This window comes from Ovis canadensis, chromosome 1 (assembly GCF_042477335.2).
Source record: "Ovis canadensis isolate MfBH-ARS-UI-01 breed Bighorn chromosome 1, ARS-UI_OviCan_v2, whole genome shotgun sequence".
Taxonomy (NCBI): domain Eukaryota; kingdom Metazoa; phylum Chordata; class Mammalia; order Artiodactyla; family Bovidae; genus Ovis; species Ovis canadensis.
The window spans coordinates 683,495-708,286 of record NC_091245.1 but is presented as its reverse complement, the minus strand read 5'-3'; the positions used below and the strand labels follow the sequence as shown (position 1 = coordinate 708,286).

The following is a 24,792-nucleotide window of genomic DNA, read 5'->3' as shown; positions in this document are numbered from 1 at the left end:
CTCTTTTCGACCCCATGGACTGTAGCCTAACAGGCTCCTCTGTCCATGGATTTTCCAGGCAAGAACACTGGAGTGGGTTGCCATTTCCTTCTTCAGGAGATCTTCCCAACCCAAGGATTGAACCCGGGTCTCCTGCATTGTAGGCAGACGCTTTACCATCTGAGCCACCAGGGAAATGTGACCCTCAAATATACGGCCAGCTGACTTGCAACAAGCATCCTGAAAGGGTGGTCTTTTCAACAAGTGGTGGTGGAACAACTAGAGAGCCATTAAGTGAAACAAACCAACCAACTACCCCCAACCCTTACTTTAAGAATCTTTGTTATTCAACTTTTCTTTTCTTTTTTTTTTTTTTTTTTACTTTATTTTAATTTACAATACTGTATTGGTTTTGCCATACATTGACATGAATCCACCACGGGTGTACATGCGTTCCCAAACATGAACCCCCCTCCCACCTCCCTCCCCATAACATCTTTCTGGGTCATCACCGTGCACCAGCCCCAAGCATGCTGTATCCTGCGTCGGACGTAGACTGGCGATTCGATTCTTACATGATAGTATACATGTTACAATGCCATTCTCCCAAATCATCCCACCCTCTCCCTCTCCCTCTGAGTCCAAAGTCTGTTATACACATCTGTGTCTTTTTTGTTGTCTTGCATACAGGGTCGTCATTGCCATCTTTCTAAATTCCATATATATGTGTTAGTATACTGTATTGGTGTTTTTCTTTCTGGCTTACTTCACTCTGTATAATCGGCTCCAGTTTCATCCATCTCATCAGAACTGATTCAAATGTATTCTTTTTAACGGCTGAGTAATACTCCATTGTGTATATGTACCACAGCTTTCTTATCCATTCATCTGCTGATGGACATCTAGGTTGTTTCCATGTCCTGGCTATTATAAACAGTGCTGCGATGAACATTGGGGTACATGTATCTCTTTCAATTCTGGTTTCCTCGGTGTGTATGCCCAGCAGTGGTATTGCTGGGTCATAAGATAGTTCTATTTGCAATTTTAAAAGGAATCTCCACACTGTTCTCCAAAGTGGCTGTACTAGTTTGCATTCCCACCAACAGTGTAGGAAGGTTCCCTTTTCTCCACACCCTCTCCAGCATTTATTGCTTGCAGATTTTTGGATAGCAGACATTCTGACTGGTGTGAAGTGGTACCTCATTGTGGTTTTGATTTGCATTTCTCTAATAATGAGTGATGTTGAGCATCTTTTCATGTGTTTGTTAGCCATCCGTATGTCTTCTTTGGAGAAATGTCTATTTAGTTCTTTGGCCCATTTTTTGATTGGGTCGTTTATTTTTCTGGAATTGAGCTGCATAAGTTGCTTGTATATTTTTGAGATTAGTTGTTTGTCAGTTGCTTCATTTGCTATTATTTTCTCCCATTCAGAAGACTGTCTTTTCACCTTACTTATATTTTCCTTTGTTGTGCAGAAGCTTTTAATTTTAATTAGATCCCATTTGTTTATTTTTGCTTTTATTTCCAGAATTCTGGGAGGTGGATCATAGAGGATCCTGCTGTGATTTATGTCGGAGAGTGTTTTGCCTATGTTCTCCTCTAGAAGTTTTATAGTTTCTAGTCTTACATTTAGATCTTTAATCCATTTTGAATTTATTTTTGTGTGCGGTGTTAGAAAGTGATTTAGTTTCATTCTTTTACAAGTGGTTGACCAGTTTTCCCAGCACCACTTGTTAAAGAGATTGTCTTTACTCCATTGTATATTCTTGCCTCCTTTGTCAAAGATAAGGTGTCCATATGTGTGTGGATTTATCTCTGGGCTTTCTATTTTGTTCCATTGATCTATATTTCTGTCTTTGTGCCAGTACCATACTGTCTTGATGACTGTGGCTTTGTAGTAGAGCCTGAAGTCAGGCAAGTTGATTCCTCCAGTTCCATTCTTCTCTCTCAAGATTGCTTTGGCTAGTCTAGGTTTTTTGTATTTCCATACAAATCTTGAAATTATTTGTTCTAGCTCTGTGAAAAATATGGCTGGTAGCTTGATAGGGATTGCATTGAATTTGTAAATTGCTTTGGGTAGTATACTCATTTTCACTACATTGATTCTTCCGATCCATGAACATGGTATATTTCTCCATCTATTAGTGTCCTCTTTGATTTCTTTCATCTGTGTTTTATAGTTTTCTATAGATAGGTCTTTAGTTTCTTTAGGTAGATATATTCCTAAGTATTTTATTCTTTTCATTGCAATGGTGAATGGAATTGTTTCCTTAATTTCTTTTTCTACTTTCTCATTATTCGTGTATAGGAATGCAAGGGATTTCTGTGTGTTGATTTTATATCCTGCAACTTTACTATATTCATTGATGAGCTCTAGTAATTTTCTGGTGGAGTCTTTAGGGTTTTCCATGTAGAGGATCATGTCATCTGCAAACAGTGAAAGTTTTACTTCTTCTTTTCCAATTTGGATTCCCTTTATTTCTTTTTCTGCTCTGATTGCTGTGGCCAAAACTTCCAGAACTATGTTGAATAGTAGCAGTGAAAGTGGGCACCCCTGTCTTGTTCCTGACTTTAGGGGAAATGCTTTCAATTTTTCACCATTGAGGATAATGTTTGCTGTGGGTTTGTCATATATAGCTTTTATTATGTTGAGGTATGTTCCTTCTATTCCTGCTTTCTGGAGAGTTTTTATCATAAATGGATGTTGAATTTTGTCAAAGGCCTTCTCTGCATCTATTGAGATAATCATATGGTTTTTATTTTTCAATTTGTTAATGTGGTGAATTACATTGATTGATTTGCGGATACTGAAGAATCCTTGCATCCCTGGGATAAACCCCACTTGGTCATGGTGCATGATCTTTTTAATGTGTTGTTGGATTCTGATTGCTAGAATTTTGTTGAGGATTTTTGCATCTATGTTCATCAGTGATATTGGCCTGTGGTTTTCTTTTTTTGTGGCATCTTTGTCAGTGTTTGGTATTAGGGTGATGGTGGCCTCATAGAATGAGTTTGGAAGTTTACCTTCCTCTGCAATTTTCTGGAAGAGTTTGAGTAGGATAGGTGTTAGCTCTTCTCGAAATTTTTGATAGAATTCAGCTGTGAAGCTGTCTGGACCTGGGCTTTTGTTTGCTGGAAGATTTCTGATTACAGTTTCAATTTCCGTGCTTGTGATGGGTCTGTTAAGATTTTCTATTTCTTCCTGGTTCAGTTTTGGAAAATTGTACTTTTCTAGGAATTTGTCCATTTCTTCCACGTTGTCCATTTTATTGGCATATAACTGCTGATAGTAGTCTCTTATGATCCTTTGTATTTCTGTGTTGTGTGTTGTGATCTCTCCATTTTCATTTCTAATTTTATTGATTTGATTTCTCTCTCTTTGCTTCTTGATGAGTCTGGCTAATGGTTTGTCAATTTTATTTATCCTTTCGAAGAACCAGCTTTTGGCTTTGTTGATATTTGCTATGGTCTCTTTTGTTTCTTTTGCATTTATTTCTGCCCTAATTTTTAAGATTCCTTTCCTTCTACTAACTCTGGGGTTCTCCAATTCTTCCTTTTCTAGTTGCTTTAGGTGTAGAGTTAGGTTATTTATTTGACTTTTTTCTTGTTTCTTGAGGTATGCCTGTATTGCTATGAACTTTCCTCTTAGCACTGCTTTCATAGTGTCCCACAGGTTTTGGGTTGTTGTGTTTTCATTTTCATTAGTTTCTATGCATATTTTGATTTCTTTTTTGATTTCTTCTGTGATTTGTTGGTTATTCAGAAGTGTGTTGTTCAACCTCCATATGTTGGAATTTTTAATAGTTTTTCTCCTGTAATTGAGATCTAATCTTAATGCATTATGGTCAGAAAAGATGCTTGAAATGATTTCGATTTTTTTGAATTTATCAAGTTTAGATTTATGGCCTAGGATGTGATCTATCCTGGAGAATGTTCCATGAGCACTTGAGAAAAAGGTGAAATTCATTGTTTTTGGGTGAAATGTCCTATAGATATCAATTAGGTCTAACTGGTCTAATGTATCATTTTAAGTTTGCGTTTCTTTGTTGATTTTCTGTTTAGTTGATCTGTCCATAGGTGTGAGTGGGGTATTAAAGTCTCCCACTATTATTGTGTTATTGTTAATTTCCCCTTTCATACTTGTTAGCATTTGTCTTACATATTGCGGTGCTCCTATATTGGGTGCATATATATTTATAATTGTTATATCTTCTTCTTGGATTGATCCTTTGATCATTATGTAGTGGCCTTCTTTGTCTCTTTTCACAGCCTTTGTTTTAAAGTCTATTTTATCGGATATGAGTATTGCCACTCCTGCTTTCTTTTGGTCTCTATTTGCATGGTATATCTTTTTCCAGCCCTTCACTTTCAGTCTGTATGTGTCCCTTGTTTTGAGGTGGGTCTCTTGTAAGCAGCATATAGAGGGGTCTTGTTTTTGTATCCATTCGGCCAGTCTTTGTCTTTTGGTTGGGACATTCAACCCATTTACGTTTAAGGTAATTATTGATAAGTATGATCCCGTTACCATTTACTTTATTGTTTTGGGTTCAGGTTTATACACACTTTTTGTGTTTCCTGTCTAGAGATTATCCTTTAGAATTTGTTGGAGAGCTGGTTTGGTGGTGCTGAATTCTCTCAGCTTTTGCTTGTCTGTAAAGCTTTTGATTTCTCCTTCGTATTTGAATGAGATCCTTGCTGGGTACAGTAATCTGGGCTGTAGGTTATTTTCTTTCATCACTTTAAGTATGTCTTGCCATTCCCTCCTGGCCTGCAGAGTTTCTATTGAAAGATCAGCTGTTATCCTTATGGGAATCCCCTTGTGTGTTATTTGTTGTTTTTCCCTTGCTGCTTTTAATATTTTTTCTTTGTGTTTGATCTTTGTTAATTTGATTAATATGTGTCTTGGGGTGTTTCACCTTGGGTTTATCCTATTTGGATAAACCCGTGTTTCTTGGACTTGGGTGATTATTTCCTTCCCCATTTTAGGGAAGTTTTCAACTATTATCTCCTCAAGGATTTTCTCATGGTCTTTCTTTTTGTCTTCTTCTTCTGGGACTCCTATAATTCGAATGTTGGAGCGTTTCATATCGTCCTGGAGGTTTCTGAGATTGTCCTCATTTCTTTTAATTCGTTTTTCTTGTTTCCTCTCTGATTCATTTATTTCTACCATTCTATCTTCTATTTCACTAATCCTATCTTCTGCCTCCGTTATTCTGCTATTTGTTGCTTCCAGAGTGTTTCTGATCTCATTTATTGCGTTATTCATTATATATGGACTCTTTTTTATTTCTTCTAGGTCCTTGTTAAACCTTTCTTGCATCTTCTCAATCCTTGTCTCTAGGCTATTTATCTGTGATTCCATTTTGATTTCAAGATTTTGGATCATTTTCACTATCAATATTCGGAATTCTTTCTCAGGTAGATTCCCTACCTCTTCCTCTTTTGTTTGGTTTGGTGGGCAACCCTCCTGTTCCTTTACCTGCTGAGTATTCCTCTGTCTCTTCATCTTGATTATATTGCTGTGTTTGGGGTGGCCTTTTTATATTCTGGTAATTTGTGGAGTTCTCTTTATTATGGAGCTTCCTCACTGTGGGTGGGGTTGTATCAGTGGCTTGTCTAGGTTTCCTGGTTAGGGAGGCTTGTGTTGGAGTTCTGGTGGGTGGAGCTGGGTTTCTTCTCTCTGGAGTGCAGTGGAGTGATCAGTAATGGGTTATGAGACGTCAAAGGTTTTGGAGTAACTTTGAGCTGCCTGTATATTGAAGCTCAGGAGTGTGTGCCTGTGTTGCTGGAGAATTTGTGTGGTATGTCTTGTTCTGGAACTTGTTGGCCCTTGGGTGGAGGTTGGTTTCAGTGTAGGTATGGAGGCATTTGATGAGCTCCTATTGCTTAATGTTCCCTGAATTCAGGAGTTCTCTGATGTTTTCAGGCTTTGGACTTAAGCCCTCCTGCTTTTGGTTTTCAGTTTTATTTTTACAGTAGCCTCTAGACTTCTCCATCTATACAGCACTGATGATAAAACATCTAGGTTAAAGATGAAAAGTTTCTCCACATTGAGGGACACCCAGAGAGGTTCACTGTTTTTGAAGACAATGGTCTGCTTTTCTGGTTGCCTGATGTCCTCTGCCAGCCTACAGAAGTTGTTTTGTGGAGTTTGCTCAGTGTTGAAATGTTCTTTTGAGGAATTTGTGAGGGAGAAAGTGGTCTTCACGTCCTATTCCTCCGCCATCTTAGGACCGCCCCTCCTATTCAACTTTTCTTTAGGCCAATTATTAGAACTCATTTACCATTTTGACAATATTATTAAAACAAATAAACAAAAGACACACACTGAGACATACACAAATCCAGACAGACAGGCGGAAATCTCATAGTTTTCCACTTGATATTTAAAATGTCTCTTTGACCCCCCCCCCCCATTTTTTGAAGTTCTAATTTGCCCAAGGCCGAGGTCTCAGGCAAAGTGGGCTGTGTATTTCAGGGACTTGAAAAGGGTTAACTTCAAGCTTTTCCCTAGGCAGGCTTTTTAACAAACTTGTGTTTAATTGCATATGCAAAAAGAACTGATTTTGCAGTTTCCGAGAAAAAAAATTTTTTCACTTTAACCAGTTTTCTCCAGAGTCTAAAGAATATCATGGCCATCCTGTGTCAGAAAGTTGCCTTTCCTTTCTGTAGTCACAGTTTCATACCTGAAGTGAAAGTGAAGTCACTCAGTCCTGTCCGACTCTTTGCGACCCCATGGACTGTAGACTATAGCCTATCAGACTTCTCAGTCCACGGGATTTTCCAGACAAGAAGACTGAAGTGGGTTGTCATTTCCTTCTCCAGGGGATCTTCCCGACCCAGGGATCCAACCCAGGTCTCTCTCTACACTTTACCCTCTGAGCCACCAGGTTGATCCCTTTATACCTAAATTATAGGCCAAACAGTGCTCAAATTGACTCTGATATCAGGGGCAGATCAGCTGATGAAAATCTTGGATTGTCCCTCTGGTGGGAAGGGAGGTCTTTGTCCCATCAGAAGAACCTGAAGGGTTACGGGAGTTTGCAGGAGTGGGGGAAGCTTGGTTCTTCCCCATCCTGAGAAACAGGAATAGTTACAAGGGAATTCTTTAGGATGTTCAGGGGTGGGGGAAGCTTTGTTCCCTGCCCACCTGAGAGACAAGCATAGTTAGAAGGTGATCTTCAGAATGTTAGGAGAGCTTTTGATCCTTTAGGCTTTTGAATACAGAGAAAGACCTGGACCAAAGGGAACCTCAGAACCCTTTCCTAGAGATCATGTGGGCATGAAAGGTTGAGTAGGGGTCGTCTAGGAAACCTGATGGAGAGAGACAGAGGAGGACAGGAGATAGGGAGGCAACAGGAAGACACGCGGCATGAGTCCCTGAAATCCGGATTCCAACTGAGGGCCACGGAGGACTGAACGTAAGGAGATTCTGAGTTCTCTCACTGCTTTTGGCAAAAGCTAGTGTGCCTTTCAGAGGCCATCTTTTTTGGGGGTCCCCCACGGCGTAGGAGTGCAGCAGCTGCGACGGCGCAGGAGTGCAGCTGGGAGGAGTTAACACACGTCCAAGGTCAGGGGCCGCAGCTGAGAGGAGCTACCTCACATCTGAGGTAAGGAGCAGCAGCTGCACTTTGCTGGAGAAGCCGTGAAGAGACACCCCACGTGCAAGGTAAGAGAAACCCAAGTAAGACGGTGGCACTGAGAGAGGGCCTCAGAGGGCAGACAGACGGAATCACAATCACAGACAACTAGCCAATCTGATCACACGGACCACAGCCCTGTCTAACTCAGTGAAACTAAGCCATGACGTGTGGGGCCACCCAAGACAGGAGGGTCATGGTGGAGAGGTCTGACAGAATGTGGTCCACTGGAGAAGGGAATGGAAAACCGCTTCAGTATTCTTGCCTCAAGAACCCCATGAACAGTGTGAACAAGCATTGAAGGATGAACTCCCCAGGTCGGTAGGTGCCCAATATGCTCCTGGAGATCAGTGGAGACATAACTCCAGAAAGAATGAAGGGATGGAGCCAAAGCAAAAACAACACCCAGTTGTGGATGGGACTGGTCTCAGAAGCAAGGTTCGATGCTGTAAAGAGCAATACTGCATAGGAACCTGGAATGTTAGGTCCATGAATAAAGGCAGATTGGAAGTGGTTAAACAGGAGATGGCAATGAAGGAGGAAACAGACAGAACAGGCTCCATCTTGAAAGCAGGACTCCGTCTTGGGCCAGACCATGGACTTTGAGCTATATTCCCAGTATCTATGGAAACGGCACACCAACTGGAAAACCAGGCCCCTGGAGGGAAGAGCCCCCGGGCTCATACCTGGACTCTCTGTCGCCTAAAAGAATACCCTAATCATCTGTGTGACCGAATAGAATCATACATTCTATTATGCTTATTGGGGTATGACCGCAGGCCTATTGATAATCGTCCACTGTTAACTACCTGGGCTTAAGGCATATGAATTATGGATTAACTTTGTATTTTTCTTTTCCTTTGTTTAGACTAGTTTCAGGGAATTTGGGGAGGTGGGTTTGGACACGTACACTTAGGGTATATAAGGTTTTCAGAAGAATTGGTCGGGTCCTTGGCTAAGAGGAGACTCTGCCTCGGGCCACCAGTGTAATACACTGCACTCCACTCTCTGCATTGTCCTTCTGAGTGAGTTTCACAGAACGCGTGGCTACAACAGCAAGAGTGAGCACAGAGTTGGACCATAAAGAAAGCTGAGCCCCGAAGAATTGATGCTTTTGAACTGTGGTGTTAGAGAAGACTCGTGAGAGTCCCTTGGACTGCAGGGAGATCCAACCAGTCCATCCCAAAGGAGATCAGTCCTGGGTGTTCATTGGAAGGACTGATGCTGAAGCTGAAAGTCCAATACTTTGGTCACCTTGTGCGAAGAGCTGACTCATTGGAAAAGACCCTGATGCTGGGAAAGATTGAAGGTGGGAGGAGAAGGGGATGACAGAGGATGAGATGGTTGGATGGCATCACCAACTCAAGGGACATGGGTTTGGGTGGACTCCAGGAGTTGGTGATGGACAGGGAGGCCTGGCATGCTGCAGTCCATGGGGTCACAAAGAGTCGGACACCACTGAATGGCTGAACTGAACTGAGTTTGTATTTGGGCCAGGCCTTTTGCAGGGCTAAATTTTCCAGTTTCTGAGAATGTAGCCAAGGGGTGAGTCTGAGAGAGGCTCCTGGGACGTACCAGAGCTCACTCTCGGCCTGTCTACCATAGAATGGGGTACTCAGAGTCACCGGCTGACAGAAAGGAGTCCCCTTTGTCCCAGTGATCTCCCCTGTGACTAATGCATGAAAATGGCCGCCCGACCCAACAGCCGCGCCCGACAGTGAGAGGTGACCCCTGAGAACCGTGCAGCTAGGGCACCGTGTGACCGGGGCAGAGACAGACTCCATACTTGTCACAAGTGCACGGGGAACATTGTCCAAAATTGACCAGATGTTAGGCCAGAAAATAAGTCCACTATAAATAGACTCAAATCATGCAAAGGAACTGTTTCCTGTCACAATGCAATGAAACGAAAAGTTAATAGTAGAAGGAAAGGTGGGGAAATCCACAATATGTGAAGATTAAACACACCCTTACATAACCGGTAGGCTAAAAAGTAATAGTAATAAGAAAGGAACTTAGAAAATACCTGGAGACAAATCGAAATAAAAACAGAACATACCAAAATATATGGGATTCTGCAAAAACATCAACAATGAAATGTAAATCTGGTAATGCATGCGTTTAAAAGAAAGCTCAAATAAGCAACCTATCTTTACACCTAGGCAGAAAAGGGAGATCAAACCAAACTCAAAGCTAGAAGGAGGAATGAAAATAGTAAAGATTAGCTCTCAGATACATACACAGAAGAGGAAAACCAAAGAAATCAATTTAAAACAAAAGTTACTTCAACCAGGTTGATGTAAGTAACAAATCTTTAGCTACATTGACTAAGAGAAAAGACAACAAATCAGTAACAGCAGAGGAAACATAACTGCTGATACGACAAAGCAGAGCACTGCGGGGGAGCTCTGCACAGCCGGATGCTACGAGGCTGGATAACCTCGATGCAGCGCTGTTATTTAAGCCTCAGGCGGCGGTGTTTTATTCTGGCGACCCTAGCAAACTAGCAAAGCTTTATCCTCTTTCCTGCAAACAAAAGTTATAAAAATAGTGCCAAAACCCACAAAGTATACAAAGTATCTGAAAGGAGGAAAAAAGAAACGGATGAACTACCTAGGGTGTTGAGAAAAATCTTTTTCTTTATCAAGGTTAAAATAAAAACCATTGAAACCACCAGAAAAATCTCATGGATAGATATTTTAGAGAAGCCCAACAACAGCCTTGGTAAAACAAACCAGAAATCCATTCAGTTGGTAAAAACAGTAAAATAATATCGTAAAATAAAAACAGCAAAATGCATTTTATTCTTTGGAGGTTTTAGAAAATTCAATTTACTGAAAATTCCCAAGAGGATATAATACAGGTACAGGATATACTTTGCCTTAATTTGTGCCTTCTATCATTTAGCCTGTGTGTCCAGGACCATCTGCCCTCCACAGGTAGTATTTTGTTTCTTACGGATCCTTCTAGAGTTCCCTGTAAGCAAACATGAAATTATATTTCTCCTTCATGCCCTAACTAAAAACACAAATAGTGTATATTAAGCATGCTCCATCAGGACATACTCTCCTGTACAGCAGGGCACTGAATGGATGATGTGCTATTATAATACACTTTGCCCATCCACATTGGGATGAACACTGATATGCAAGAAGATGGACACTGGGATTCAGGAAAAAAAAAAATTCTCCACAGTATAAGCTGTGGGAAAATTTAGTGTGACTTACTACACCAACAGATCTTACCAAAACAGGAGCAAAAATTGCCTCAGTGACTTGATAGGACCTGAAGGATTCAAATTCAGAGACTCCTAAGACCTTACCCACAATTTATTGGCATAATGTTCTTCTAGGGGGTGAGGAAAGCCATCTAAGTGTCTCGTGCTATTTCATTTTATTTTAACATGTTCATGAGCAAAACAAAGAATATGAGACAAAAGACACCTTTCAAGCACGGGTGGTTAGGTGATTTTGTTATTGATGCAAAAGTATAATTTTCTTTTAAAATGTGATTTCTGCTTCCAAATAGATATAACGAGTGTCTGGACTTCCTCACCCGTAGTAACTGGTAATTAGAAAGCTGAACAAACTACATGACACGAACCCCGAGTCAGAATGCTGGGCCAGAGACAACCTGGAAACCAACTCCATCACCATAAAACCTGAGACCGCAGGTCACGTGGTGAAATCCCCTGGGCTTCCTCACCCTGCTGCTGTCCTCCTGGGCGCCCCTCCAGCCAAGTCTCTTGCTTTGTCAGCACGTGTGAGCCCACTCTAGGGCCCTGCAGAGGGTTCCCCTTCCTGCAACGGTAAGAGGAACAGTGTCTACTTGCTCACCTACCATTGGGAATTAGAAATCTGAACAAAACAGGAAACTGTTCTCAGACCCTGAACAGCAGGCAGTGTGGGGGTTCCGGGGCTAGGTTCCTCCCCTGAAGGTGAGCACATACACCAACCTGACGACTCCGCTCTCTGCTTTCAGGCGGTCTTCACGGTGCAACTGCAGGCAGAGGAGCCCATGAACATTCTGGCAGAATCTGGATTGAGAACACGGGTGAGCTGGGAGGCCACCGAGGCTGTGATCTGTGTGGCAGGGCATCAGAAAGGAGGGAGCTACTCAGAGAAAAAGTTCCACAGCTGCTGAATCATCCCTTTGAGTCTATCGACTGTCCATCGGAGGACACGGAGGTGAGATTCCGTAATGAATAAAAACACAAAATATTGGTCTCAAAGCAAAAAATAAAACAATTCTTTCCACATTAAATTTTTTTCAAAGTATGGCAATTAAATGAAGGCTAGTGAGCAGTACACATACATAAATGGATGTTTCTAGAAAGCAATGTTTTGAAGATGTCAAGAAACCTCGTCATGCCAGTTTTAGAATTCTACGGAAAAAATGCAGAGTAACGTGGATACTCTTTGCATACAAAAGGCATTGGAATAGCTTTAGTATTGTTCCTTTAAAAATTTTAATTGGTGGAAAATTGTTTTACCATTTTGTGTTGGTTTCTGCCATACAATGCAAATTAGCCATAATTATTGACTGTATGTATATATTTGTCTATCACTTGCTTCTTGAGCCTCTCTCCCCTCCTTGAACAGCTTTAGTAAAGAAATCGCTGACCCTGTTACCCATGTTCCTCACTCAACTACGCTTCCATTATCATGTTTATAAAGATCTTAAAATACAGACCAGGACGTGCATTTCCCCGCTACTATTTGGGTTGCAAGGGGTCAGCCAGCACCACTTGCATTAGGCTGAGGCTAGAGGTACGCAGAGGAGTGGTAGCAAACCAGGAAGGCATGTGCTGCTCAGAGCTTGCGACGTAGGGAAGCTGGAGGCAGGCTGCGGGGAAGAGAGGCGGCCCTGGGATTGCTTAGAGGAGCATGTTCCCAGCGATTTGTTTCTAATTGGAAAGCGCATGGGAGGAAACAGTCACTGACCCAGACGGGACCTTGAGCCCTAATGCAGCAGTTTGGGGATGTGGATTTCCAGAATGGTTGCCAGGGGGCAGGGGGAAAGGCCTCGTGGGTTGTAGTTTTCTCCCATATTTAGACATACTGAAACTCCTCGTGGGTCATCTTCAACTGAGCAGCTGTTCTGTAGATAAACTTTATAATTACAGACAACAGTAATAATTACAGTAACGTCCAGTAACAACGATAATAGTAATTTTCATTATGGATTTTACTGTCATCTACTAAAACCTGCTGCTGCTCCTACGTCGCTTCAGTCGTGTCCGACTCTGTGCGACCCAGTAGATGGCAGCCCACCAGGCTCCCCCCTCCCTGGGATTCTCCCGGCAAGAACAGTGGGATGGGTTGCTATTTTCTTCAATGCATGAAAGTGAAAAGTGAAAGTGAAGTCAGTCCTGTCCGACTGTGTGCGATCCCGTGTACTGCAGCCTACTAGGCTCCTCCGCCCCTGGGAATTTCCAGGCAAGAATATTGGAGTGGGTTGTCATTGCCTGCTCATTACCAAAACCTGCATTATAGCAGATTTTTGATAAAGCACCAAAGTTGTCTGGCCATCTGGTCGACGGCGATGACCCCAGCTGCAACTTAACAGCATAAACGCCACCAGGACAAATGCGAATCGCAGGGGGAAGGCACAGTATCACCACTACACACGCGTTCCCTCCGAGTCCCCCGGAGGTTGCTTTTCTCTCTTCCCCGTCCTCCCGTGTTCAGAGGCTCTTCTAACTAAAGACCGCGCCCCCAGCATCCTCCAACGCACGGCCCCGGACGCTTTCTGTGTCACATCTGTTCGGCGTTTCTGACCTCAAAGCCCAGGCAGGACTGGAGCCGGGCGTTGGGCCACGTTCCCTACTACCACCCGCGGTGAGGGAAGCCATGAGTGTGCGATCCAAGGCCGCAAAGGGAGCAGAAGGGACCACAGACGGGCCCCGTGAAGATCGCCCCGGTCTCGGGCGATCGCAGAGCCTGGAGAAACGACAGTGGGCGTCGGGGAGGAGCTTCCCCGCCTCCCGACTCTGCTGCGGACTTGAGCCCCAGGCGGCGAGAGCCGTCTTGCTCCGTGCGTTCGTTCCGTCCTCATTCTCGGGGAGGTGGGAGAGGATCAAGAGACGCACGGGTAACCCAGCGCGGTAGCCGCCAGAGACACGGCAACTCACAACCAAAACGGGAAAACCGAACAATGTGGCCCAGAACATCCCGCGGGGCACGCTCAGTCTCAGCCGCCAGCTATAGCCCAGGCGGTACACAAGACCAGAGAAAACGTCCCGACCGCTCTCCAGCTCCTAGAGACACGGCCCGGCCTTGCCACGCAAGTCTGCCCGTTCAACTCAAGCAAGAGCAGGACGCGTTCTGGCCCGGAGACGGGGCCCCGGCGCGCCCGCCAACGAGCTCTCCGAGCAGGGCTCGCGCGGGCTGGCCAGACGCCGCAGCCTGGAGCGGGGTTAACGCGGAAGAACGGTGACCCAAGAGCCTAGCCGCCGAGCCAACAGCGCTCCGGCGTGCAAGACCCTCTCTCTGCCCGCTCGGAAATCACCCATATGGATGGGCGCGGGGAGATGCTGGTCGACCCGAGCGAGCAGCCACACCAACCCCCTATTGCGGCGCCAGGCCGCTTCCCAAAACACTGCAGATCCAATCTTCAGCAGGAGCAGGCCTGCCCAGGCCTCAGCGGCACCGGGGATATCTCCGCCAGTGCTGCTGGCCTCTGGAGCTCCCTTCCGCGTTTGCAGGCTGAATCGCAGCCCTTGTGAAGGTCGCCGAAGGACGGGAACGCTCTGCAGGCGGCCGCCGTGGGCGCACGACAACCGGTTCGAGCATCCCCGGGACGAGGCGCCGTCGCCGGCAAGCCGCAGTGGCGCCTACCGCCCGAACGCCCGAGCTCGCCGGGGGCCTCTGCCTCGGAGGGGGCTCCCCGCTCGGGACAGCACGGCGCCGAGCGGCCCAGGGCGGGCGGAGAGCGGGAGGCCGCGGCGGAGAGGCCCTCCACGCGAGATTGCAAGGCCCAGGCGAACCCGAGCAAGGGAGATTCTGCAGGGGGCTGGGCTGTGTGAACTGCAGGCTGAAACAGTGACGGTAACACAAAGAGAGAGAGAGCGGGAGACACTGCATTCTGTAATTTCAGAGTCCAGATGCTGCTGAAGAATAAAAGCCAAGGCTCAGAAGCCATAAAGGAAAGGACTGAAAATTTGGCTACGTAATTGGTCTTTGAGTCTTTAGCAAGCAAAGCCAGATGACAAGAAACGGGTGTACGGAAACACGTGTGCAACTACACGTATAACAGCGATGTTGACGTCAGCATTACTTAATCACAGAATATTTAGAAAGCATGGCAAGGGACCAACTAAGTAAACTTTCAGTGTGTTCACATAACAACAGTATCAATTTGCTTTTTGGTTTATTGGTGTTATTTAAATGAGTTAGATCTATAGGTATTAGACAGGTATCTATGGCAAATTGTTAAATAAAAACAGAAAGTTCTAGCACTTCCAGCGGTGCCATATATACATGCATTTACCTTTTTAAAAAATGCAGTGGAAAAGTAAAGAGTTAGAGTAGCTAAAGAGGTTTTCAAAAACAAGAATCGAGTCTTCCCTATAGCCTGGTGTCTGGACAGAAAGACGTGCAGAAACAAAGATGGGCCACACGACGTGCTTTTCTGCTTCCTCCTACTCTAGCCTTGGGACAGGCAGCTGGCATCTCAGCCCCTCCACCTCTCTGCTCCACTAACACCCAGAGCCCCTGCGGGCAATCAGAGCTCTGACTCTGCAGGCCTGGGATCCCTACGTCCACAGTCTCTTCCTTCAGGTCAGGAGCCTCGAGCCATTCCCTTGGCTTGCCCAATCATGCGTGCCCAGAGCTGCTGGCTCTAACACACACCTGTGTAGTCCTTCTCTCCATCAGCTTTGAGCTGATATCCCAGGGGAAGACCATTCCCCTCACAAAACAGCTGTGAACCACGGGAACAACGGGAAGTTTGCACCTGGACCGATTATACAAAGTCTGTGCACACTCAGCTCCCAAAGACACTACCCTGTTCACCGCACTGTTTACGTGGCATGGCCACTGCTTACTTGAAGCATCCAGACTCACTTCTGTGGCAGGAAGAAATACGAGGCACACACACACACACACACACACACACACACACATAGAGGCACACACACACCCGCACGCGCGCACACACACACATGCACTCGCACACACACACACAAACACGTACACACACACAAACAGAGGCACACACGCACGTGCGCACACACACACATGCACACGCACACACACACACACACGCACAAACATAGAAGCACACACATACCCCAGGCGCCGCTCTGGACCCCTGCTAGGGCTGGCAATGGTGGGAGCAGAGAAGAGATCACTGTTGCTACTTCTCGGGTCCTCTGAGCTGACAGACCCTGGTGGTTTTACTGATTTCATTGTGGAGAGTGCGGGCTTGGAGCGCCCTGGTCTGTAGTTTGCTGTCCAGCGCCCTGCGCTCTATTCGGTCCACTCTACCCTTTCTCCTCAACGCACACTCAGCACTAAGAAATGAGAATCGATACACAATGCGTTCAGCCTTCAAATCCGAACAAAGTTTAAGAACAGAGAGAAACTGAGTTATTGTGAAGAAGGTAGTGAGAAAATTGTATTTATCCGTTTTGTAGCTGCCAAAATGTTCAAATATAGTCTATAAAAGCTTAATATTTTTTAAAATTAGGGAAAGTAAATAGGCCCTCATTACTCCTCCTTGCCCATCACCACCTCTGCCCCAGCGTCCATCACACTGGGCTCGCCTGACGACACGCCTGTTCTCCTGGTTGGGGACCTTTTTCACACTCATCACTGTCGTCTATGCCCGCTGCACACCTGCCGCCACGGGGGCCATTCCCATGGTGAATCAGGGGGTTTTTCTCCAGTGAGCCTGAGGGGTGTTGTTGTTTTCTTTTAATAGAAACCACTCCCGTCTGTCCTCTAAAGTCACAACCTTTACAGATGTTGTAACAAGTGGGTGTGAGTGACAGAAAGAGGCTGTTTCCATATCAGTCCCTGAGCTGCCATGTGCCTAACAGAGTGGTGGGTGTCACTGGCATCAGTATTTCCTGGGCGGTGTTAGAAGATCCAGGCCGAAAGGAGAAACCGGACAATTTGGCAAGACACAGATCAAACGAGGAAAGAGAGCAAGTCCCTCTCGTTGTTTCAAGGTCAAGAACTCAAGGCCCCCACTGTCCTCCTCTGCATCCTCACGCAGGACGGTTGAAACTGACCAGATAAAGCTGAGGAGACAGAAAGCCATCATGAGAGCCAAGCCTCTAAAGCCCTGCTGGATACTCCAGGCTGAGTCCCCAACACTCACCTGGGGGTGACCCCTCCCACCAAACCACGGGCATGCCGAGATAAGGGGAACCCTGCTCTCTCTGGGGTCCAGGGGAAAACACTATGGGCTGCTGCTGCTGCTGAGTGGCTCAGTCATGTCCTACTCTGTGCAACCCCATGGACAGCAGCCCCCCAGGCTCTCCCATTCCTGGGGTTCTCCAGGCAAGAACACTGGAGTGGGTTGCCATTTCCTTCTCCAATGAATGCAAGTGAGAAGTGAAACTGAAGTCGCTCAGTCATGTCCGACTCTGTGAAACCCCATGGACTGCAGCCCACCAGGCTCCTCCATCCATGGGATTCTCCAGGCAAGAGTACTGGAGTGGGGTGCCATTGCCTTCTCCGAAAACAATATAGGCTACTTCCCACATAAACAAGGTAGTACTATTCCCATTTTACACAGAAAAAACCAAAAGTCATGAGCTGTTATACTCTGATTAGACCTATTTGTTCAGTTATTTAAATAATATTCCATTCCTATGATTTACATCAAATCCCAGGAAACCCTCACAATGATCACTTGGGGAATCTTGACTCCACAGAACAAACACCACTGTCAAACATTTCAATAACTAATTCTTGATCAAATGCCTCAGGCCTTTGTTCTCCAATACCCACCGAAGTGGTTTATAGTTTGCCATCTTTCCTGCTGTGCCCTCCCCTGACCCTCTGGATGCAACTGCCTTCTGTCTTCTTGACTGCCCCCCCCCCCCCCCATGTGGGAATCAGGCAGCTTTGGAGCCTTAACCTTAGTTCCATCATCCATGGCCTCAGATATGTGGCCAAGCCACTGTGAACATTTTCAGTGGTGGATGAAACAATCTAAGGGGTCATGTCTTGGTGGAAGGTCAGGCACTCTGGTCACACAGATAAGCTCTTAAACCCCCCTGCACAGGAAAGAAGCAGGAGCAGGCACATCATGAGTCCCCCGGTGGGTGTCACAGCCCCACAGGGCAGACACGCTCATCAAATGCAGAGGAAGCTCACTTTGGGGTGAAATCTAGTTGACACCTTCAGAGACATGGTGAAATGCTCCATGGATTTCTGCCCTTCTAAATATTATTGGCAGAAACAGTCATCACTGCATAATTTTTGTTTAGGAAAGTATTTGTCTTTAAGGAAGAAAAATTAAACTAATTATATTCTTCATTGAACAAATTTGTGCGCCCACTCAAAGCATATTCTGACATTAGTTGATGCTCCCCATCTTCCAAAAAGATAAGAAATATAGTCATTTGTTTCACTGCACCCTGCTCATCTCCAGGTGTCCCATTTTCCCAGAAGGGTGTGCTTCCTCTGAGTACAAGTCCCACCTACTCTCTCATCTTCAGAAGAGAGCTCAGGCTTCAGCCATAAATTCAGACTTTGAAATAAATACCTCAGATGATCTAGTGGCCCCAGGAAAATGAGAAGCTGTCCCTAATATGGTGAGAAACCTTGGGTTTCCTCCCCAACTAATCTTCTGCCAAGCCTCCCTCACCTGTGGGTTATTATCCTAAAGATGTCTGTGGGCAGCAGCTGCTGTGAGAGAGAAGAGGGTCTCCAGAGGCCCAGCACCGCCCCACCCTCTCCCCAGCAGCCCTAATTCTGGGTCTGGTTTCTTGTGTCCTTTATTTTAGCACGAGTGCTCTTTCCAGCCATCCTAGGACTTCCTTTAGAGCAGTTCCTGAAAGATTCCCCAACCACCATTGGCCCCATCTGCCACTTCTGTACTTCCCTTCTGAAACTAAATTCAGTTCTTTCAAAAAGATTGTCCAGCGACTTCCCTGGAGGTGCAGTGGAGGGGACACAGGTTTTACCTCTGGTCTGGGAAGATCCCACATGCCACAGAGCAAGGAAGCTGTGTGCTCCGACTCCTGAAGCGCACACAGCCAGAAGCAGGTGCTCCACAGCAAGGGCAGCCGCCACAGTGAGAAGCCCAAGTACCGCGGTGAAGAGCAGCCTCTCAGGCCATGAAGGCCACAGCTACAGAAAGCAGGTGTGCAGCAGCAACAGCCCAGTGCAGCCAGAAGAAATTAATTAACTAGTTGAATTTTTAAAAGACTGAGCCCAGAAAAAAAAAAGAATGACGTTTCATTTCTCTTTATTTTAATGCTTCTTCTGACATTTTGCGCCTGATTCTGTTGGATATTTAGGATGCTCACAAAACTCCAGGTCACAGAAAAGGAGGAATTCCCAGTGTGTTCAGCATCTCAGGGAACAGGCACACATCACTTCTGCTGAATAGTCCAAGGAGATGTGAGGGTAACAATGAACCAAAACCACCAGAAAACCCCAGGAGGAGAGCAGCCCATGGATCCTGGAACTGTTGTCTGCGGGGCTCACTTGGGGCAGCAGAGGACCCAGAGGGTGGCTGGGCTTCCTGAGCCCCCAGACTGCTGGGAAAGGCTGCCATCTTTCAGTGATGATTCAGGCTCCCCATCAGGAAAACCAGGCCAGATCTCAGCATCTCACTCAGTAAATACCTTCAGGACCCACCCCAAGTCCACCCTCTCCTCCTCTCTCTCAGGCAGCATGAATGCAGTGCGGGCTAGGTCGCTGATCGTCCTGGGGTGCTAAGGCCAGAGCTGGCCACATAACTCACCACCCGGGGATTCTCGGGGTCGTAAGGACTTACCTACTTCCCCATTCAGGTGAGGAACAGCAGTGTCTGTGACAGGCAGGACGTCCCAATAAGGCAAAGGGACAGGCCGAGTCAAGGAGAAACGACAGGAGGCTGTCCGTGCGGGAAGCTGCCCAGGGCAGCATGACCAGCCCCTCTGCTCAGGGACAGGCGGGCGCCCTTGTCACCAGAAGCAAACGCGGTTCAGCCGGGGTCCCAGGGCTGTGACTCACAGCAGGTAATCACACCAGCTTCTCGGTCCCTGAACCAGGCGGGCACTTGTGAATCTGGGATGGCCTAGGAGAGCCAAGCCAGGTGCAAGATCAGCCCACGGAGCCTGCAGACCTTGACACCCACTGGGCGGAGCACAGAGAGAAGGGCTCACCGGTCACCAACTCTCAGTGAGGGGGAGGGCGGGAAGCTTTGGCCTGAGTCTCATTCCTGGGACCTACCTACAAGGGTAAAGACTGACCTGACCGTTACTAGATTCTTTTTAAACAGAAGCCCAGGGTTCCTACTGTACCGTTTCTAATGGACCAAGGTGAAGATGGAAGAAAACATTAGCATCCTTCCTTCTTGGATTCAGTTGTAAATTCATCCAATATTTACCAGACATTTTTATCACTAGTGATAAAGAACAAAATCTCTCTTTGAGAAGCTCATTCTCTGCTGGTAATACAGAAAGCAACCCCCGTCACAGGGCAGTGGAGAGTCCACTCGCCCAGCCCAGGAGTCTAGAAGTCCTGATAGTCCCATGGGGAGAAGAGGTTCAGGTGAGTCTTTAAAAGTGAGACTTTTTTTAACCCGGAGGTGGAGGCAGCTAGTGTGAAGAACAGGAACGTTTGTGAAAATGAACCTCATTCCCCCTTCTCCTCTCAGGTGCGGGACCACATGGCACCCTGGGCTGTTCTGTGAAATCCCCATGCCTCCCCCACCCCACCCCCCAGTCACAGAGCATTTCCCTTCTCTCTGATTTCCCTGAAACACACTTCTCTTCCAGCGACAGACAGCTCATTCCTCCACTGGCTTCAGGCCTTTACTGAAATGCTCCCTCCTGCAGGTGAGATCCCACACCACACATGGAAAGCATCAGCTCCATCCTTCTCTTCCACTTGTCCTGCCCTCTCGCTCTCTCTTATTTCTTGCATCTCTGACACCCTCTAGGGATGGGGCTGTGGGTGAAGGGAGAAGCGGGGAGAGGGTAGTGTGGTATCTTCCCTCCACAGGCTTTGCTGGAAAAGTAACTTTTTCTTCAGACAAGGCATGTATATAAATTGCAGGGAAATTGAGACTTAAATTGAAGGTGTTAATAAATTGAACATTAACTGTGAAAGACAACAAACATGAAGCCTTTTGGAGCGTCCCTGACAGAAGGCTGTATGATGTGATCCCTGACAGAAGGCTGTATGATGTGATCCCTGACAGAAGGCTGTATGATATGGTCCCTAACAGAAGGCTATGTGATGTCTGGGGGGTGAAGAACTTTACAAAGCCAAACAGACGGGTAAGCAGAAGATGGATAAATATGATCATGTTACAAGTAACAACTGCCACTCATCAAAAGACATCACAAAATGAGGAAGGCAGAAGCCGGGGAGTGGGAGTGAATGTGCAACAAGTGTGAAGACCTTTCACCAATCAATATTTTTTTAAGTAGATGTCAAAAACACGTTAACAGGCATTGCATGGATGGTGAAACATGGAAGTCCAAGGAACATTTAAAATGTGATCAATTTCATTAGTGATAAATTAAGTACGAGTTAAAATTGCAACAAAACACCATCTCACAGCTCACAGTTGAGCAAACATATGTGAGTGACTATGAAAAGGCTGGCCCAGATGTGGAACAGAAGAAGCTGTCATTCCTTGTTAATCGGAATGGCAACTGTTGTAACATAGCACAGCTGGACAAGTGCACACCCCAGGTTTCATCAATTCCCATCCAGCTCATAAAGTAGATACATGTGAATGAGATTCTTAACAGCAAAGAGCTGCAAACAGCTCCAGCACCCAGCAACAATAGAATGGATAGATTTGGTACATTTAAAGTGTGGACTACTATATAGCAGAAAAGTAATTCAATGGATGCATACGAATGAATGGACCTCAGGAACTAATACCACACACAAAATAAATACTTTGTCACAAAAGGATAATCACTGTGATTCTGCTTACATAAAGGGACAAAAGAGGGAAAGCCTGTGTACTCTTTAGGAACTCATATGCATGTGCGAATCTCAAATAAAAAGCGGGGAATGACATGGAATTGAGATATACAGAAAAATTAGAATCTGTTAAAATGAGAGTGGGTGCTGAGAACATGAGAATTTGCTTTTAATATTCTGCAAATTATGCCCTTACATTACCTACAGGCTTTTCTTTGTATAATCTACTTCTCAGTAAGGTTTGTGCCACATATCAAAATAAATTCCAAGTGGCATTTAATATAAAATTTGATACCATAAACCTTAAGAATAAAGTGTAAATATGCATGCAATCTTGAGATGGGGAAGACCTTGATAAACTCTGATGGACTGGGTTGTGTCCCCCCAGGTAGATGTGTTGACGCTCTAACCTGCAGGGACTCAGAATGTGACTGTATCTGCAGACAGAGTTTCTAAAGAGATAAATAAATGGAGGCCTTTGAGTTGTGCCCTAATCGACTATGACTCTTGTCCATGTAGGAAAAGGAAACTGAACACAGAAAGAAACCCCGGGAACGGGTGCACACAGAGGAGGGGCAAGTGAGGACCCAGAGAAAGGCGTTGTCTGCAAGTGAGCAAGTCCTTGGGAGAATCCACCCCAAGCACACTGTGGCCTTGGATGTCCAGCCTCTGGAGCTGCAAGAAAACAGATGTCTGCCCTTCAGGCCTCTGGGGATGCGCTATTTTGTCATGGCAGCCCCAGCACACTAATAAATACGCGTTCCATTGAAAGCCAGAGCACACAGGAAAGTCTTCGTGGGCTTTACTACAACATCGCCAAACACTTACATGTCAAAGAGGAAGCGGAAAGTTACAAACTCCAAACTATAATACACTTGACACAAGTCTGACATTGCCAACACATAGCTCCTAGAAGTGTGTAATAAACCAAGCAATCTAGCAGAAAGTTTGGGAAGATCCATAAACTGAAATGCTCGTTAAAGAAATACAAATGCTTGTTGGAAGACAGAAAAAAAATGTCATCTTCCCTCAACAAATTAAGGCTGAGATATTATTTTGTCTTCTGTTAAGAGACAAGTGCCTCATAAAATAACAGCATACACATTTAACGAAGATTGTGGCCATCATCCTTGGCAGATCTAAGTATTCAACATTCCTTCTTGTTTGTCCTTCGACGGTACATACAGATCAAAGAGCGGTAAAAATGACTTATGCTTGGCATGGAAATTTTAAGTCTCACTCCTGGGAATTTATACCAAGTAATTAGGTAAATATTTTGACTATTAGAACACGTACTCTAAAATGAGAAATAATCTTTATTCTCAGCTTAAGGATTTGGTTAAACAAAGTATAGCAACTTTCACACCATGGAAATGTTTAAATTGGAAAGGAAATAAACCAAAATATGAAGCGAGATCATCTCTGATAGGTAGACTTTCTGAATTGTATACAAATAAATTTAAATGTCTTCTTTTCTAGTTATCAATATTTTTCAAAGTTTGCTACAATAAAATACAGATGGCTTTGATAATACTGTGGTGGTGGTTTCATCACTCAGTTGTGTCTGACTCTTTGTGAACCCATGGACTGTAGCGCACCAGGCTCCTCTGTCCATGGGTTTCCCAGGCAAGAATAGTGGAGTGGGCTGCCATTTCCTTCTCCAGGGGATCTTTCCGACTCAGGGATGGAACTCATATCTCCAGCACTGCAGGCAGATTTATTACAGCTGAGCCTCCAGGGAAGCCCAGGAAATCTATAAAGTCACTTCAAACAGACATGAAAGCAACTGCTGAGGGATCTGAGTAGAGTGGGAAGTGGACCCCCGAGGCGACCTAGGCAGAGAGGGAAGCGGACCGCCCGTGGGTCTGAGCAGAGTGGGAAGCGGCCCCCGTGGGCCTGAGACCCAGGGACAGGACTCATCTGCATTTGAATCCTGGTCGCTCTCACTTGCCCTGTAATCTTGGCTTGGTTTCTAAAAGTACCAGAGTGTGAGCTTTGTCAGCTGCCTCAGAACCTTGTTTGCTGAACTCAGAGGGCTCAGAGTGGGCACAGAGAAAGGCTGCTTCTCACCAGCTCCTCCAACCTTGTACAGTGAAAAGAAGATTTTTAAAGTTGAGAGTAATGAGGTCTGAACCAAGGGGGATGCAAAGTAGAAACAGACCAGGTGGATGGAAAGAATCCAAAGCAGGACCAGAATCCAGAGGATGCTAAGCATGGTCACCCTGCGCTCAGTATCACAAGTCATTCCCTGGGGTTTGGGGGGATTGCTAGCTACCTTCACTATACTAGCTACCCTCACAGATGTGAAGAACCGACTCACTGGAAAAGATCCTGATGCTGGGAAAGATTGAAGACAGAAGGAGAAGGGAACGACAGAAGATGAGATGGTTGGATGGTATCACCGACTCGATGGACATGAGTTTAAGTGAACTCCGGGAGTGGGTGATGGAGAGGGAGGCCTGGTGCCCGTGGGGTCACAGAGAGTTGGACCTGACTGCAGGACTGAACTGAACTGAGCTCCCCTCATAGAAGTGCCAACACATGTCTTATCTGATGTAATTTTCCACGCAGCTCTGTGAGCAATAGGATTGTCATTTCTACTCTGGAAGTAAAGAAACAGGTGATTAAAGACATTAGGTGTCCTGTCCAAAATCACACAAGTAGACAGGGGTAGCGATAGGATGTGGATGTTTGTGTGAATCAGAGCCAGCTCGTGTTCACCCTACTCACACAAGCACAGTTTGCTTCAGGCTTGTGCACTGAGAACGACTGGCTTCTTACCTCCGCATCTGATGACACATTGCTGTCACACTCAGCTAGGCATCAGAAGAAAGAGAAAGATGCAGAGCTAAGTCTACATGGGGCACGTTGTGATATAAGGCCATTTTTTTTCCCTGGTTACTCTTTTCCTTCAGTGGCGACGCCCCCTGGTTCTGGATGCTCATCTTTGAGGGACGGCGCTCACCTGGTGGTGAAGCTGCAGGCGCAAGGCCCCAGGACCCCCTTGTGCATCACCCTCTCTCAGCTCAGCTGTCTCCAGAGCGTCTCCAGATCTGAGTAAG

The 24,792-nt window shown here is 45.6% G+C and overlaps 1 long non-coding RNA gene across 1 annotated transcript; it reads left to right on the top strand.

Annotated features, from left to right (window-relative positions):
* The first annotated feature begins 11,147 nt into the window (after positions 1-11,147).
* On the top strand, positions 11,148-24,363 carry LOC138445256 (uncharacterized). The gene is made up of 3 exons (XR_011258789.1): positions 11,148-11,427; positions 11,601-11,806; positions 22,250-24,363. It is a non-coding gene; the product is annotated as an uncharacterized lncRNA (long non-coding RNA).
* The last annotated feature ends 429 nt before the right edge of the window (positions 24,364-24,792 follow it).